The following is a 14,929-nucleotide window of genomic DNA, read 5'->3' on the forward strand; positions in this document are numbered from 1 at the left end:
CTTTCTTCCTTTATAGTTAGATCACTACTCTTAGCCCATATTATATTATTGTAATGAAAGTAATACTTACATGGATGTTTCTAATTTCATAAACTAAAGACAGTATCACATCTACCCCCCTTGTATGATGAGAACATTACTAACTGAAAACCCAAAGCAGTGTTTATTTGTTTGTTTTTAAGAGCTTTTGTTTTCCCTATAATTTTTGACTGCCTTTGTTTTTGTTTCTTGAACTGTTATCCTTACCTCTTTAAAACTCTGTGGTACCAGGATTGCCTGGGTGGTTCAGTCAGTTAAGTGTCTGACTCGAGTTTTTGGCTGAGGTTGTGATCTCATGGTTTGTGAGTCCGAGCCTCGCACTGGGCTCTGTGTTGAGAGCGTAGAGCCTGCTTGCGGTTCTCTTTCTTTGTCCCTCCCGTTTGCACATGCGTTCTCTCTCAAAAAATAAAAATACTATATACTAAAACTCTGTGATACCATTTAGTCTTGGACTCCTCTTTCTTCTCAGGGATCTCCCTCTTAGAAATCTCCCATTTTGTGAAACAGTCTGTACAGAATGTCCCATAGGCCTGATGCATAGCTGCCATTCTGGGATTTCTTTGATCTCCTGGGTTGAATCCACTGTTTACTGGATCTCTTTTCTTGGTTTACTTCCTTGTATGGATATTCTCAAATAGCATCCAAAAATTGAGTGTATAAGAGATAAATTTTTCCACTCCTTCTGTGTCCAGTTCACACTTGATTACACACTTATAGCTGGGTATAGATTCTAGAATGAAAAGAATCCCCTCCCCATTTATCCCCCCAGTTCAAAGCCCCCTTCCTCATTAGAAACGATCCCCCCATNCCAGACCCCACTTGGAAGATCTCTACTCTAAGACTGTGCCTGCCTCCAGACCTAGATCTCACAGCCTTCCCCTCAGGCGCCCCCACCCCCGAATGCCACTCCTGTCAGTACTCCTGGCCCCTCTCAGAGCTTCTCCTCAGCAACTCCAGACGCTGGCAAAAGTGTGTCTCTTGATTTTTAACTCCTCTAAAATTTCCGTGTGTGTCCAGGTGCCCCCAGATGCTCAAGTCCTTTACATTGGTACCTTAATTCTAGAGGTTCAGGTTCTTGAGAGCTAAGAAATTCTTTTATATTTCCTTAATGACATTTCCCCGGGGACTTCTTTTTCCCTCTCCTCTTGTCTAGGACTCCTGTTGGTTGGACGTTGGACCTCTTGCAGGGATCCTCTATATCCTTTATGTTTCTTTACATTTTGAAAAAAATGTTTATTTATTTTTGAGAGAGAGAGAGAGAGTATGAGCAGGGGAGGGGCAGAGAGTGAGACTGAGACACAGAATGTGAAGCAGGCTCCAGACCCTGAGCTGTCAGCACAGAGCCCGATGTGGGGCTCAAACTCATGAACCATGAGATCATGACCTGAGCCAAAGTTGGACGCTTAACCGACTGAGCTTTACCTTTATGTTTCTGTAAAACTGTCTCTCTTCCTCCCTCACTCCCTGGGGAAACATACCTCATTTACAACTTTCTCCTGTTGGCTTTTTTCATTTCAGCAATCAAATATTTGAAACCATGGGATCTTTTCAGATTTCCCTCTTTTATGGTCTCCCTCTCCCCTTCCACCTTTGTGTTATGAAAAAGTCTCAAACTTAGACAGTAGAGGAAATAATAGGATCCCCCATGTATTCAGCATGCAGGTTTTTTTAAATTTTTTTTAATGTTTTTATTTATTTCTGAGAGAGAGAGACATCGTGAGCAGGGGANGGTAATTTGAAGTGGACCCCAGTAATGCTGTTGTTTCATTCACAAGGATTTCCCATTTCCTTACATACCTCGAAAAGATCAGGACCATTCTTGCACATTTTCTTTTGTTCTCTGACATGTTTATTTTTCTGCTTATTTGCTTTGATCTTTTTCTTTTCCATGTTCCATGTTGCAGACTTTACACAAATAGTTGTTTTCTTGATTGCCTGTTCATATTTAAGAACGTAGCAGTAAAGAAAACTGATCAGGAATTCTGTCAGGGGCGCCTGGTTAGCTCGGTCGGTTAAGTGTCAGACTCTCGTGTTCAGCTCAGATCACGATCTTATGGTTCGTGAGTTTGAGGCCTGTGTCAGGCTCTGGGCTGACAGCGTGGAGCCTGCTTGGGATTCTCTCTCTCCTCCNCAGTCTGTGACTGAGCCACCCAGGCGCCCCTCAGCATTCAGGTTTAACAGTGTCAACATAGAGCCAGTGTTTAAATCTGTGACACACCCCCCACANTTCGTGAGTTTGAGGCCTGTGTCAGGCTCTGGGCTGACAGCGTGGAGCCTGCTTGGGATTCTCTCTCTCCTCCTCTCTCTGCACCTCCCCCATTCATGCTGTCTCGGTCTTTCTCAAGATAGATAAACTTAAAGGAAAAAAAAAAGTTCTGCATACCCAGGCAGGGTATCCACTCACTCACTCTTATGCCTGAGCAGGTGAGAACCAACCAAAATGCTTTGGGACCCTTAAATACCAGAAGGAAGGTGCTTTACATTGGGTTCCAGCTCTTACAGGAACTTCCCCCTAATTTTTTTCCTCGGGTGGATTTTTCTGGCTGAAATAGTGGACACAAGTGCCACATCATCTTAATCTGTACATCGAGTGGCTTTTAATGGACTTAATTGACTATCTCTATTGTTAACGAGAACTGCTTTTTGATCTCCTTTGCCCGTTCTTCTTTTGGGTCTCTATAGTTGATCTGTAAAAGCCCTTTTTGATGTGAAGGCTGTTAATTAAATGTTATGTAACTTGAAGTATTCTTCCAGCTGTTTTGCCTATTGACATAGTTAACACGAGTCGCTGTTTCTGTATGGTTTTTGGAATTCACGTTATGCTTCTGTCTGACCTTTGGGAGTAAAGCCAAGCACCGTCATGAGTGAGTGGGAGTGCCCCAAGTGAAGGGTTTTCAACAGTTCTTCCTAGAGTCCGAGCACTAATGTAGGTCTGTTCGCAAACCCATTCATCTTTCCAGCATTCCTGAGGGAGAAATGATTGTTTCCACTTTGCAGATTGGGAAAGGCATGAAGCCCAGAGAATTAGACCCTTTCCCTGTGGAGGTCTTTGTGCTTATGTGTAAACAACTGTGACCATTTTCGTTGGATTTGAAATCTAAACCCCAGATGATATCTGAAGCTTTAAATATATTCAGCAGCCTTCTTCAGCTGGAGTGTTGCCACCGGGTGCCCGTGGATTTTTCTCCCTCACTTAGATGTTTAAGAATTTCTTCCTGGGGCGCCTGGGTGGCTTGGTCGGTTGAGCGTCCGACTTTCGCTTGGGTCGTGGTCTCGCGGTTCGTGGGTTCGAGCCCCGCGTCGGGCTCTGTGCTGACTGCCAGCTCGGAGCCTGGAGCCTGTTTCAGTCTGTGACTCCCTCCCTCTCTGACCCTCCCCTGCTCATGCTGCCTCTCTCTCTCTCTCCTAGAGATAGGTAGAACATTGAAAAAAAAATTTAAAAAAAAAAAAAAAGAATTTCTTCCTTTTTCTCTGCTTTCCATACTTAAGCCGAAGCCTTTGAGCTATAGAATTAAGAGGATTGAGCCATGTTGTGTGGCCAGCCTCAGGGAAAGAGTATCTTAACAGACTTAAAAAAAAAAAAAATGTTTTCTGGGAAGCCAGAGCAGATCCCAGGAGCCTCAGGTGGAAATAAAGGCCGTGCTGCAGAGAGTACATTCCCGTTGGCTGAAATTCTGAGATTGAGTCCTGCTTCAGAGCGTTGGCCTGAAGTGAGCCCTAAAGCAGCAGGCCCCACAGTGCCTGGTGCCGCCACAGAAGCTAGAGGTGTCCTCTGGGGTCAGGGGTTCCCTCGTTCCAAAATAGCCTTCCTGTGTCTAGGCCGGGCTAGTCCGTTGCCAGGAAACCCTAGGAGCAAATCAGCATTTCCCCCATATCCAGTATGTGACTGGATCTAGATGGGGAATCTCTTTGATCCCCCTCTTCCCGAAGAGATTAAGAAGAAACAAATCTACGCTTGAGCCTGTAAAGGTGTTTCATGCCTCCAGTTAGACATGTCTGAGACTAAACAAATAATAACTCTTTAAAGGTATTTTTGTAATTTTATATATTATTAATTCTTTTGACTTTATCCCTCTGAGTCTCCACTTTTTTTTTCTCTAAATCTCCAACTTTTTTTTTTCCTCTCCTCAAAATGTAGTTGTATTTTCCCTAGGGTAACTGGGCCAGGCAGGCACTCCCTTGTCAGATGAGGGCCTTGTCGTTTTTCAGGCAAACTGTTAGACACAGTCCCTTGATCTTTTGAATATCTGTGAAATGCCTTTTCTCCCAGCTCAGGAGGTATTACTGAAGTCATCCCTTTGTTGTGTGACTATAAATAACTCCACTCGGGTTGGCACCTTTTCATTCCATGCCTGCCTGGGAAAGCATTTCCCCTGGCAGGGTTTCTTTGGCCCTTTCACCCCTCTTCACATCCTCTCTTGGCAGCTGTAATGGGCCTGAAACCTGCTTCCTACTAAGGTTTACTTCAGTCCATTCTGTGCTCTCTGTGGGCGAGGTATCAGTGAGGGCTAGTTAATTAAATTTCAGGAGATCACTAGGTTCCTTTTTCTAATTTCCAAAATCCGCAATTATGGAAGTGCCCTTTACCATTCACTGCAGCATTGAGAAGTGGGAAAGTTGGCTTCTCCATCTTCACTCCCTTGCTCTGACCGTCTCGAAGTCCTTGAACCTCTCTGGGCTTCCGTTGCAGCATGTGTAGGGTGAAGTGATCGGATCCGTAGGGTCACTGTGTGTTTATTTCCTGAGATTCCGTCAGATGTTGGCTTAGTCTGTTTTAGTTTCTTGGGTTTGTAGTCAGGTTCCTAAACGCTGCCTGCAGGCATATGTAATCCCAGATGCTGATCTCGGTGAACCAGGGTACAGGCGCACATAACGGAAAGAGAGAGGCTAAGCAGTAAGGAATGAACATCAAGCGTCTTCGTGCCTGGGGACGCCTGAGGGAGAAGGTAGACCGTCTCAGCTGGTTTTCCTGGCTGCCCTCCTCAGGGTTCCGCAGAGCAGCTGCAAAGCTGGGGTGACGCCAGGAGGAACCGGAACGAGCCCCAGAGTTTCAGGAACCCAGAGAAGGGTTTTCAAATCTGATAGACAAAGGGATGGAGCTATGAGCAACAGTCACATCTAGCACAGAGGACACGGTCTGCCCTGTTATGACCACATCCACAATGTCATTGTCACAGTTGGAACCAGAAAGGCTGTGAAAGACAGATGCAGGCCTTTTCTCTACCGTTCTTATTGGCATCCTGACCTATCATCCTATCATAGGGCTTGTTTTGTGTGTGTGTGTGTGTGTGTGTGTGTGTGTGTGTGGTTTTCTTTTCTGGGGCAGGGGGTAAGTGAGTTTGTGATATCCGTGAGGGTAAGCAAATTCCTCTGTGTTCCTATTGCCGCTAGAACGAATGGCCTGTATAGGCTGCTTGCATTCCTTGGCTAGCGGCCCCTTCTCTCATCTTCAAAGCCAGCAGCATAGCATCTTCAGTCTCCCCCCGCCACGAACATCTCTCTCCGTCCTTCCCTCCGCTCTGCTTCTGTCCTGTTCTCTTTTCTTTATCTGACCCTCCTGCCTCTTCTTTGCAAGGATCCTTCTGAATGTGCTGGGTCCACCCCAAGTAATCCAGGTTAATCTCCCATCTCAGGATCCTTAACTGAATGGTCAAGTTCTCCTTGCCACTCTAACGGTAGCATCGTGTGAGGTTCTGGATGTTAAGACATGGACATCTTTAGGGGGTGCATTTATAACGACTGCTGGGGAGCTACCGTGTCTTTACAATAACTCAATCCTACATCCTAAATGCTCTCCACTTAGTCCTTGGATCCCAAATAAGGTCATCGTAAACAGCCTTCTTTGGAATCTTTTCCTCTCTTGTAGTAATTCCTTCTGGTGGCTGGGGGAATCATGGCAATCAGGGGGAAAGATTGGGGCCGGGAGACTGCCACAGCCAACCTCCCAGCCAGCAGATGAGGGCCTGAATGCAGGTACGGGGTGAGTGGAGAGAGTAGAAATTCAGGGGCTGCTTTCGGTAGCAAGAATCATAGTTTGTTGTTGCAGCGGGGGAAGGACTCAAGAATGATGCGCAGATTTCCAGCTCTGATAACTGGGTCCATGGAGGGATTAGTAACGGAAGGAGTTTTAGGATAGGGCTCTTTTGTTTGGGGCTTGAGGAATGTGAGGTGAGTGCAGGACATGTAGTGGGGTGGCTAGCAGACAGCTGGAGGGCTGGACAGCAGGTGGCAGCCACGAGTGTCTGCAGGGCAGCAGGCCCAGGAATGGGAATGAGGTCACCCGGGAGGAGGTGTAGAAAGAGGAAGACAGTGGCCAAGGTCGGACCCTGGGGCACCAGCGTGGAGCTGAGAAGACAGGGCAGGAAGCAGGAGAACGAGCCACTGTGAAAACCAGCAAAGTAGAACAGGAGGTTTAAGCGGGAGTCCGTGGTGGGCGTCAGGGCATCCACACACCCACAAATAGTTGTGTGTATCCCCAGAGTCCATGCCTGCCGTCGGCTTCTCAGAGGGGCCTCTGACCCCAGCAAAGGTGCAGACTGTCTAGGGGCTTGGATTTCAAAGAGTAACCAGCAGGGTCAAATCCAGTAGCATAGAGGACTCCAAAGGCCACAGCTGAAGAATGTTCACTGGATTCGCCAGGGGCAGCTCACGGTGACCCGGGCAGCACTGGAGAAGTGGGAACAAGGTGCAGAGTGGGCAGGAGTGAGAAGGTAGAGTGTGAGCGCGGCTCCCAGAGGTTCTGACTCTGCAGGGCAGTGGGGCCTGAGATTTTAGGTTTCTAACGTTCCCAGGTGATGTGGGTGCAGCTGGTGTGTGGGCCACGGCCACACAGGCCTTTCTCCAGACCCTTTTGTGAGAGGAGAGTGGTTGGATGGTAACTAGAAACCTCAGAGGTTACATGATATAAACCTTGCTTTGAAACAAAGGCGGCAGTTGGGTGGCACTTCTTACCCTTTGGAACACGTGCCCTGTTGCCTTCACCTTGGCACCATGGTGGCTGACGGTCTTAAGCTCTGACCACTGTCATCTGCTGTGCAGCAGGGCTGCGCTGTGGGCCCTGGGCCAAGGGGTCTGGGGTGTCCTCTGGTTCAGTGTGAGCCTGGGAAGGGTGGGCTTGGGGGGACCACTCAGAGCTTGAGAGGGTTCCCAGCAGGTGGGGAACACCCTGGTATGGCCCCTGACTCCCGCCGGCAGTGCGAAGGACAGGACTGCAGCCCAGGGAAGGGGCACATTGCTGAGCCGAGGACCACCAGGGAGGCCAAGGGGCCTGGAGCCAGAGAAGCAGGGGTGGAGGAGGGCCCAGCAGTGAGTGTCCGCTTTGAACAGCCACCTGGCCGGGTGGCGGGGGCGGGAGCGGCGGATTGGAGGACCTTCTAGGCCAGATCCGCATGTCATGGAGTATGAATGGGCTCAAGCTCCTTCTAAGATTATTCTCCCCCCACTGGAAGTACCTGAACTACCCAGACTAGGTTCTTCCGATTGGCTGAGTAACACGTTTGGACAAAGAACCAGGTAAACAGCTTCGAGGAGCATCTTCGAATCTTCGCCTTTATGTACAGTTTGTGCGTCGGCTGGGATCTTGAAGAGGGAGCCACCATTGCAGAGGTTTCCCACAGATGCCACTCAAGGCAGACCCTTCGCTCTGCTTCCCTGTGCGGCACTAGACGGAAGTGCTGTGGGACAGGCCAGGGAGACAGGGTGGGGCTGGCACCTGACGCCGTGGGAACCCTGCTCACCCTGCCCAGCCTCAGGGCTTTGGACTCCCGCCTCCAGCCTCCACATCCTGGGCTCTGCAGCCTCCAGCTCCGGCCTCCAGGATTACATCACCTCCCTGGCTCCTCTGTTACACTTTCACACTCTTCTCTGATTACCGCTCACCATTGTGTGCCGCTATTGTAGACCCTGATCCTATCCTCGCTTGAGATTCTGTTTCACATTGACTGCCTTTTCCCCAGGCCTGGCTGTGCGCTCCTCGGAAGCGCTGAATATGAATATATTCAGCGGGCGTCTGCCTGCTGGAACGTGGCCTGAGTCCCCTGTCTCAGTGGGGCCGCTTTTGTCTTCGTCAGTCTCCGGGCTTATCTTCCCATGAGCCCTGGAGACACGCTGACCTTTTCCTCTGCCTGCGTCTCCGTGTGCTGCGAGATTTGATTTGCAAAATGTGAACTTTTCTATTTTGGTATCTTTTCATTTGTGCTCAAGTGTTACTTTTTACTGGTTCCAATGTGAAAATTCAATTACCTGCACCTCCTAAAATCCTAGAATCTGATCATGCCAGTTCTCTCTACCATCCGTTCCTGGGAACACGTTTGCACTGAATGAATATTGATCACAGGATTTATGTCTAAAGTCACTGCACGGGACACGGACTAGATTGAGACAGGTTTTTGTTTTGTTTTGTTTTTTCAGTCGATTATTATCAAGCTTTTTGTTACGGAAATTTTCAAGCCTATTTAAAGGTAGCAATGATGGCATGCCGACCTCGCCGCATATGCATTACCCATCTGACCATATCGGTGTTCTGTGTGCTGCTTCCTCTGCCCACCCCACCCCCACAGCTTTGTGTATTAAAATTTAAATTATGAAAATGCTACATGCTTATAGGGGGTTTTTTAAAGGCTGAGAAGTAAAAGTTCCCAGTTCCCAAGCCCACTCTCCAGAGGTACACTGTTGACGTTTTATATGTATCCTTCCTGAAGGGTTTTTTGTGAATATTTGAGAATGTGGGTGTATATGCAGTTTTCCCCACTAATAGAATTATGTATTTTGTACTGTAATACGCATTTAAATACACTTCAGGGGCCGTCCGGCTGGCTCAGTCAGAAGAGCATGCAACTCTTGATCCTCTGTGTCATGAGTTCAAGCCCCACATTTAGTGTAGAGATTACTTAAAATAAATAAAATTTAAATACATTTTGGGTGATCTCTAAGTTAGCACTCACAAGGGACGCCTGGGGGGCTCCGTTGGTTGATCATCCGGCTTCAGCTCAGGTCATGATCTCATGGTTTGTGGGTTCGAGCCCCACGTCGGGCTCTGTGCTGACAGAGCCTGTCTTCGGATTCTGTGTCTCCCTCTCTCTCTGACCCTCCCCTGCTCATGCTGTCTGTCTCTCAAAAATAAATAAAACATTAAAAAAATTAAGTTAGCACTCAAAGAACTACCTCATTTTTTTTTTTTTTTTTAAGTTTTAACTATTTTGAGAGCTCATGTGCTCAAGTGGGGAAAGGGCAGAGAGAGGGAAAGAGACATCCAACCAGGTTCCCCGCTGACGCGGGGCTCAAACTCCCAAACTGTGAGATGGTGACCTGAGCCGAAGTTGGATGCTTAACCAACTAAGCCACCCAGGTGTCCCAAGAGCTACCTCATTTTTAAAAAATGATTTGAGTAGCATTCCATCCTAGGAGGTATTACAACATTTTTAACAGTAACAGATAGGAAGTTATAATATAGTTACTGTCCCCATACCTGAGCTTTCTGTGACCCTTATTTAAATGTGTCCTTGGGTTATGACCTGTATATCTGCAACTGAACTAGGTATTGCTAAGTTAGTCACTCAAGTGGCTATACCAATTCATGTCCCCTTTGGTAGCACCTGAGAGATTCTGTTCCATAGCTTTGCTATCATTTATATTGTCATACATTTTAATCTTTGCCAGTTTGCTACATCTGAAATGAGATCTCATTACTAGAATTAGGATGTCCCTGACCAAGCATCTTTCCACATGTTTATAGAGTCAGGTGTCCTTTCTATAAATCTTGCCTATTTCTATGTAACCAAACGCTTTTGTAAATTTTTTAGTTTTTTGATAGTTCTGTCAGTTACATGAGTTGGCAGTGGCTTCCCTGGGTATCTAGGTATGTGATCATTATATACAAGTAATGGAAATTCTGTCTTCTAATATTGCTGCCATTTACATTTCATATTTTACTCAGAGCCCATCTAAGCACATGTGGTGGGCCACTGCTTCCAGAACAGTGTTGAATCGTGGTGGCAACCCTGAGCATCCATGTCTTTTGTGGCTGTGACAGAACTCCCGCCCTCAGCTGTTAAGCATGATGTGGGCTTCTGGTTGCGATGCTCTTCTTTTTATCACATTAAGGACATGTTTTAATGAAAAACTCTTATCAGGAGTGACTGGTATCAGATGCCTTCCCATCACAAAGATAAGCTTTTTTGGTTTTGTTTTACCCTCTGACCTGCTGTTATGGTTTATAATATGGAATCTTTGGTGTGGCAGGGATAGAAATACCGTGCATTTTTAATTGGTTGCTCTGGGAGAGCTGTAGAGGAACTAGCACACAAAAGAACAGTTCTTTTCTTAAGAAAACGCATCTCTGGGACATTGTATAATGAAAGACCTTGAAACTAAGTAGAAGTTGAGGTAAAAGGGAACTAAATTTGTTCCTCCTCGCAGATTAACAGCTTCGATTTTGAGAGGGAAGAGTGTGGGGGGACTTTGGGACTTGGGAAGAAAGCAATAGGAGAGCCCGAGAGTCCCATGAAGAGGGGTGTGGGGAGCCCGGGCGCAAGCTTGCAGATAGAAGGGCTCCCAGCAGGCTGGCCGGGCTCAGGCCGTCAGTATTACCCAGGCCCCAAGGGCTGGTATGTGGGTGCTCCTGTTGCTCTTGAACAGAGTTGGGGGTAGAGGGGAGTGAGACTACCTGAGGGAGGGGCCTCCTCATACCTGCTTCATGTTTAATTTGTGTTTCCTCCATTACTACGGAAGTTAAGCACCTTCTCATTTGTTCATTGTCTCTTTATGTTTCTCCTTAACCAGCAAGTAATGTCTTGTCTCCCTCTAGTATTTTTATAGTTCTTTTTTTATGTTTAGGGTTCTAAACCATTGGCAGTTTTTTTTTTTTTAATGTTTTTTTTTTTTTTTTTTATTTCTAGGAGAGAGAGAGAGACAGCGTGAGCAGGGGAGGGTCAGAGAGAGAGGGAGTCACAGACTGAAACAGGCTCCAGGCTCCGAGCTGGCAGTCAGCACAGAGCCTGACGCGGGGCCCGAACCCACGAACCGCGAGATCATGACCTAAGCGAAAGTCGGACGCCCAACCGACTAAGCCACCCAGGCGCCCTAGTTGGCAGTTTATTTTTGATAAACTTTTAATTTGAAGTGGGATATAGATCTTTATTTTTTTATTCAAATGTCTAAATTTGAATAAAATTCAAATTTGGGTGGCTCAGTCAGTTAAGTGTCTGACTCTTGGTTTTGGCTCAAGTCAAGATCTCCCAGTTCTTGGGTTTGAGCCCCACATAGGCTTTGTGCTAACTGTGCAGAGCCTGCTTGGGATTCTCTCTCTCCTTCTCTCTGTGCCTCCCCTACTTGGGCATGTGCTTGCTCTCTCCCTCTCTTTTAAAAATAAATAAATAGGAGCGCCTGAGTGACTCAGTTAGTTAACTATCTGACTTAGCCCAGGTCATGATCTCACAGTTTGTATCCTCGTTTTATGGGTGCCATGTTTTTCTGTAATTTGTGATAAAGGCCAGCCAACAAGGGCTTTTAATGAGCAGAGTGCTGTAGTATTTATAGGCACAAAATGCGCTCTTCATAGACTTAAATGAGATGGACAGTTGGAGGAGGAAGCGTTGGCCTTCCCCCTCCTGCCTGGGCTGTACCTGTCTGCTGCTCCTGCCCCAGGGGGAGCGTCCCAGGCGGGCTTCTCCTCCCCTCAGAAGCTGCTGTTCTGCTTGAAGGGAATGAAGGCAGGATCCTTGCTCACACCAGCCCTCTGTGTACCCGCATTCGACAGCTCTGGGGCCAGGGTTTGGCACCAGGGGGTCGGGGAGGAGGGATGGTGGGCAAAGGCTGCAGAACCATCAGTAGTTGTTATAACGGCATTCATCACGTGCTCTCCTTCAGATAACTGTCACACTCGTACCAGCTCGGTGAGGTACACGTTACTGTGCACCGTCCGTAGGTGAGGAAGGAGAGGAGCGCAGAGCGGAAGTAGTGGCACCCAGGAATTGAACCATGGTCTTCTGTTTCTGGATAAACCTCCGCCCTGTCTCTCTGGTGGTGCCGTGGAGCTGCCTGGGGGAGGCTCTGTCCAGGCTTTGTGTGGTGACCTCCTGGTGGCTCACGCAATGCCCGGTTTGTGTTTCAGGACTTCTGTGGTATCCCACTGAGAAGCAGCTGCTTCTGTAATGGACTCTTGGGGTGCTTTCCACATCTTTCAATGGCTCAGGAAGTGCTACTCCTTATGGAACAGTTGGGAAATTCTAATGAATAAAGCTCTACCTGCATTCAGAAATTAGTCTTTTTTGGGACTTCATCTGGAAAATGAAGTTGACCTGGATGAAGTCAGGGTCCTTTCTGCTCTGATTTCCAGAGACTGTCCCATGTTCGTGATTTGAGGTTTCCGGGCCACCACGCTAATCGGTTCCCATTTCCCAGAACCCATCCAGTAGGGGCCGTACAGCCATGACGTCTGTTCCCCGGGCCCATCTGGTCGTCACCGCAGACCCGGGACCGGCTCTGGCTCCCTCTGATGTGTGACTGTGACCACCAGTGGCCCCTGCAGCTGATGGCTGCTCGGCGTGGGGCAATGGAGGTCTGTCGCGTTCCTCACTGCTGTGCTTGATTCCTAGGTTCTCCGACTAAACCACAAACAAGAGGAGCCAGGCCGCTGGAGTTCTCTGTCGTCAGTGGGGGTGGGGGCTTTCGGGAAAGAACTGCCCAGCGCAGACGGTATTGCAGGGACCTGCCTGGAAGTCAGGGCTGGAATTCCACAGCCCTGGGCCATTGCCTCATCTCTGCCTGGCGCTGCCGAAGTGTGTTTTCACAGGTGCTGTTTTCTGTTTCACGTTTTCATACACGGAGGAGGGAAAGTGCAGCTACTGACAAGTAGAAAAATGCTATTTTTTAAGGCAGTTTCTTTTCTTCTTTTTCTTTCTTATTTTTTTTTTTTTTAATGGAATTAGTCCTTGGCTTTATTCCCAGTCTCAGCCCCCCTTCCGGCTGTTAATGTCCCTGGGTAAATACAGATAGAGATTGCTTTGTGTACTTTATGGGGTTTTCTGTTTTAGAGAGAGAATTATGTTACACGTGTTTGCGCTGTAAATAAATAAAACCTTTCCCTGTCCTTGCAACATCCAATATAAATTGTGTGAATTCAACAAAATTTGTCAAGTCAGTAGGTGGGGTAGAGGGACAGCCACTCATTAAGACGAGTGAGATCAGCAAGAGCCAGAGCTGGGGCTCTTCTCCAGAGCAGTTCTTCCCGACATACAGTGTCGGGCAGTGAGATGCCTGCGCACTGGGCCTGGGGTTCCCTCGAAATCTCCCTTCTGTGGGAGGGGTGCTGCTGTGGGACAAATCCAGTAGAAGCCTTGGAGTCAGCTGTCTGCCTACACTTGGTTCCCCCCAGGGCTGGGGCCTGGCTCCCTCCGGGGGGCCGAGGCGGGAGATGCCCCGTCTGGGCTCTGGCCCTGAGGCCTGCAGTCCACCCCACAGCTTGGTCTCGGTCCTCACGTAAATGCACCGGGCCTTCCCACCACACCCACACTGTCCTTGGGTCCTTCTGTCCATCCTATGCCCTTCTCCTCACCTTCCCTTGAGGAAGGTCGGCTAGGACCGTGTTCCTTCCTGGCTGACCTTCCTCAAGGGTGCGGTCTCCACTGGCTGACTTCACTCTCGCTGCCAGTCATTCCCCAGCCCACTGCCTTCCCGCCATCTCACCCTGACCCACTAGGCAGTCAAATCCAGCAGGCGTTTCCCTCTTAGGCTCTTCCCTGAATTTCCAGGCTGGAAGCTCTTGATTTCTTCCCAACCCTCTGGCACCCCTTTGATCTCCCTCTTTTTTTTTTTTTAATGTTTTATTTTTGAGAGAGAAAGGGCAGGAGTGGAGGAGGGGCAGAGAGAGAGGGAGTCACAGACTGAAACAGGCTCCAGGCTCTGAACTGGCAGTCAGCACAGAGCCCGACGCGGGGCTTGAACCCACGAACCGCGAGATCATGACCTAAGCGAAAGTCGGACGCTTAACCGACTAAGCCACCCAGGCGCCCTGGAAGTTGGACGTTTAACCGACTGAGCCACCCAGGTGCCCCTGGTCTCACTCTTATTACCGCCCTCCCACCCCTCTTCAGAATCACTCCAAGCACTTCACATGTGTAGTCCACAGTCATCGGCCCAGGCCTCACAAGTGACCCAGCCAGTCCATAGGGCCAGACATGTCCCCTGACCCAAGAGGCACCTGGCCTGTGTCCCCACCCTCTGCAAAAACCAAGTCTTCCCCAGGGCAGGCTGGGCCTGGGGGGAAAAGGGTGCTGAGAGGCCTCCCTGGGGGACTCCTTCAACCCAGGGTCCTGGAGTGCTGGCCTCAGAAGAACGGTTTTCTCCAGAGGCGGTGGAAACCTTGCTGCTCATTCCCAGATCAGCTCCAGGCCTCATGCCCATGACCTGGGGATCACCTGGAGTCAGACATCACTCAGCCTCCTCCAGATTCAGAAGGGCGCAGCCCCCAACCACCCCTCACCCCGCACACACACCTCGCCAAGCCCTGTCTCCGTGCCCAGCAAGGGCATCCACCCACCTGCGCTCTCTTCTTTGGCTCCCGTGTGGCCGCACCGCCCGGCTGTCTCTTAAGTGCCAGTCTGGTGTCTTCACTCCTCAGTCTTCACCCACGTCCTCGACCTCAGTCCTTGCTGCTTAACTGCTGTCCCAGCCTTGCCGGCACCCCCACAGGCTGCGCGCACACGTACGCACGCGCGTGCACACAGCACCCTCAGGCCGTGGGAGCCACCCCATCACTGCCGGCTCCCCGCTTGGCCTCTCTCCCCAGCTCTTCCTTGGGGAAGGCTTGCTGAAAGCGTTGGCAGGGGAGTGGCCCGAGGTGGCTGTGAAGGTCGCTCTGGGCTGAAGCCTTCTGGGAAGACTGTTTCGAAGC

General features: G+C 49.1%; 1 protein-coding gene across 3 annotated transcripts in view; it reads left to right on the plus strand.

The window, feature by feature from the left end:
* FKBP6 (FKBP prolyl isomerase family member 6 (inactive)) overlaps window positions 1–13,134 on the plus strand; it is a 32,409-nt gene extending 19,275 nt beyond the window's left edge. Inside the window, exon 9 of one of the 3 annotated variants that reach the window (XM_077777945.1) lies at window positions 12,633–13,134. The gene's annotated coding sequence lies outside the window, so the exon portion shown is untranslated. The other 2 variants (XM_077777942.1, XM_077777944.1) reach the window with 2 other exon arrangements.
* Window positions 13,135–14,929: the final 1,795 nt, after the last annotated feature.

Source organism: Crocuta crocuta, unplaced genomic scaffold, assembly GCF_008692635.1.
Source record: "Crocuta crocuta isolate KB4526 unplaced genomic scaffold, BGI_CrCroc_1.0 scaffold217, whole genome shotgun sequence".
In the NCBI taxonomy this organism is placed as follows: domain Eukaryota; kingdom Metazoa; phylum Chordata; class Mammalia; order Carnivora; family Hyaenidae; genus Crocuta; species Crocuta crocuta.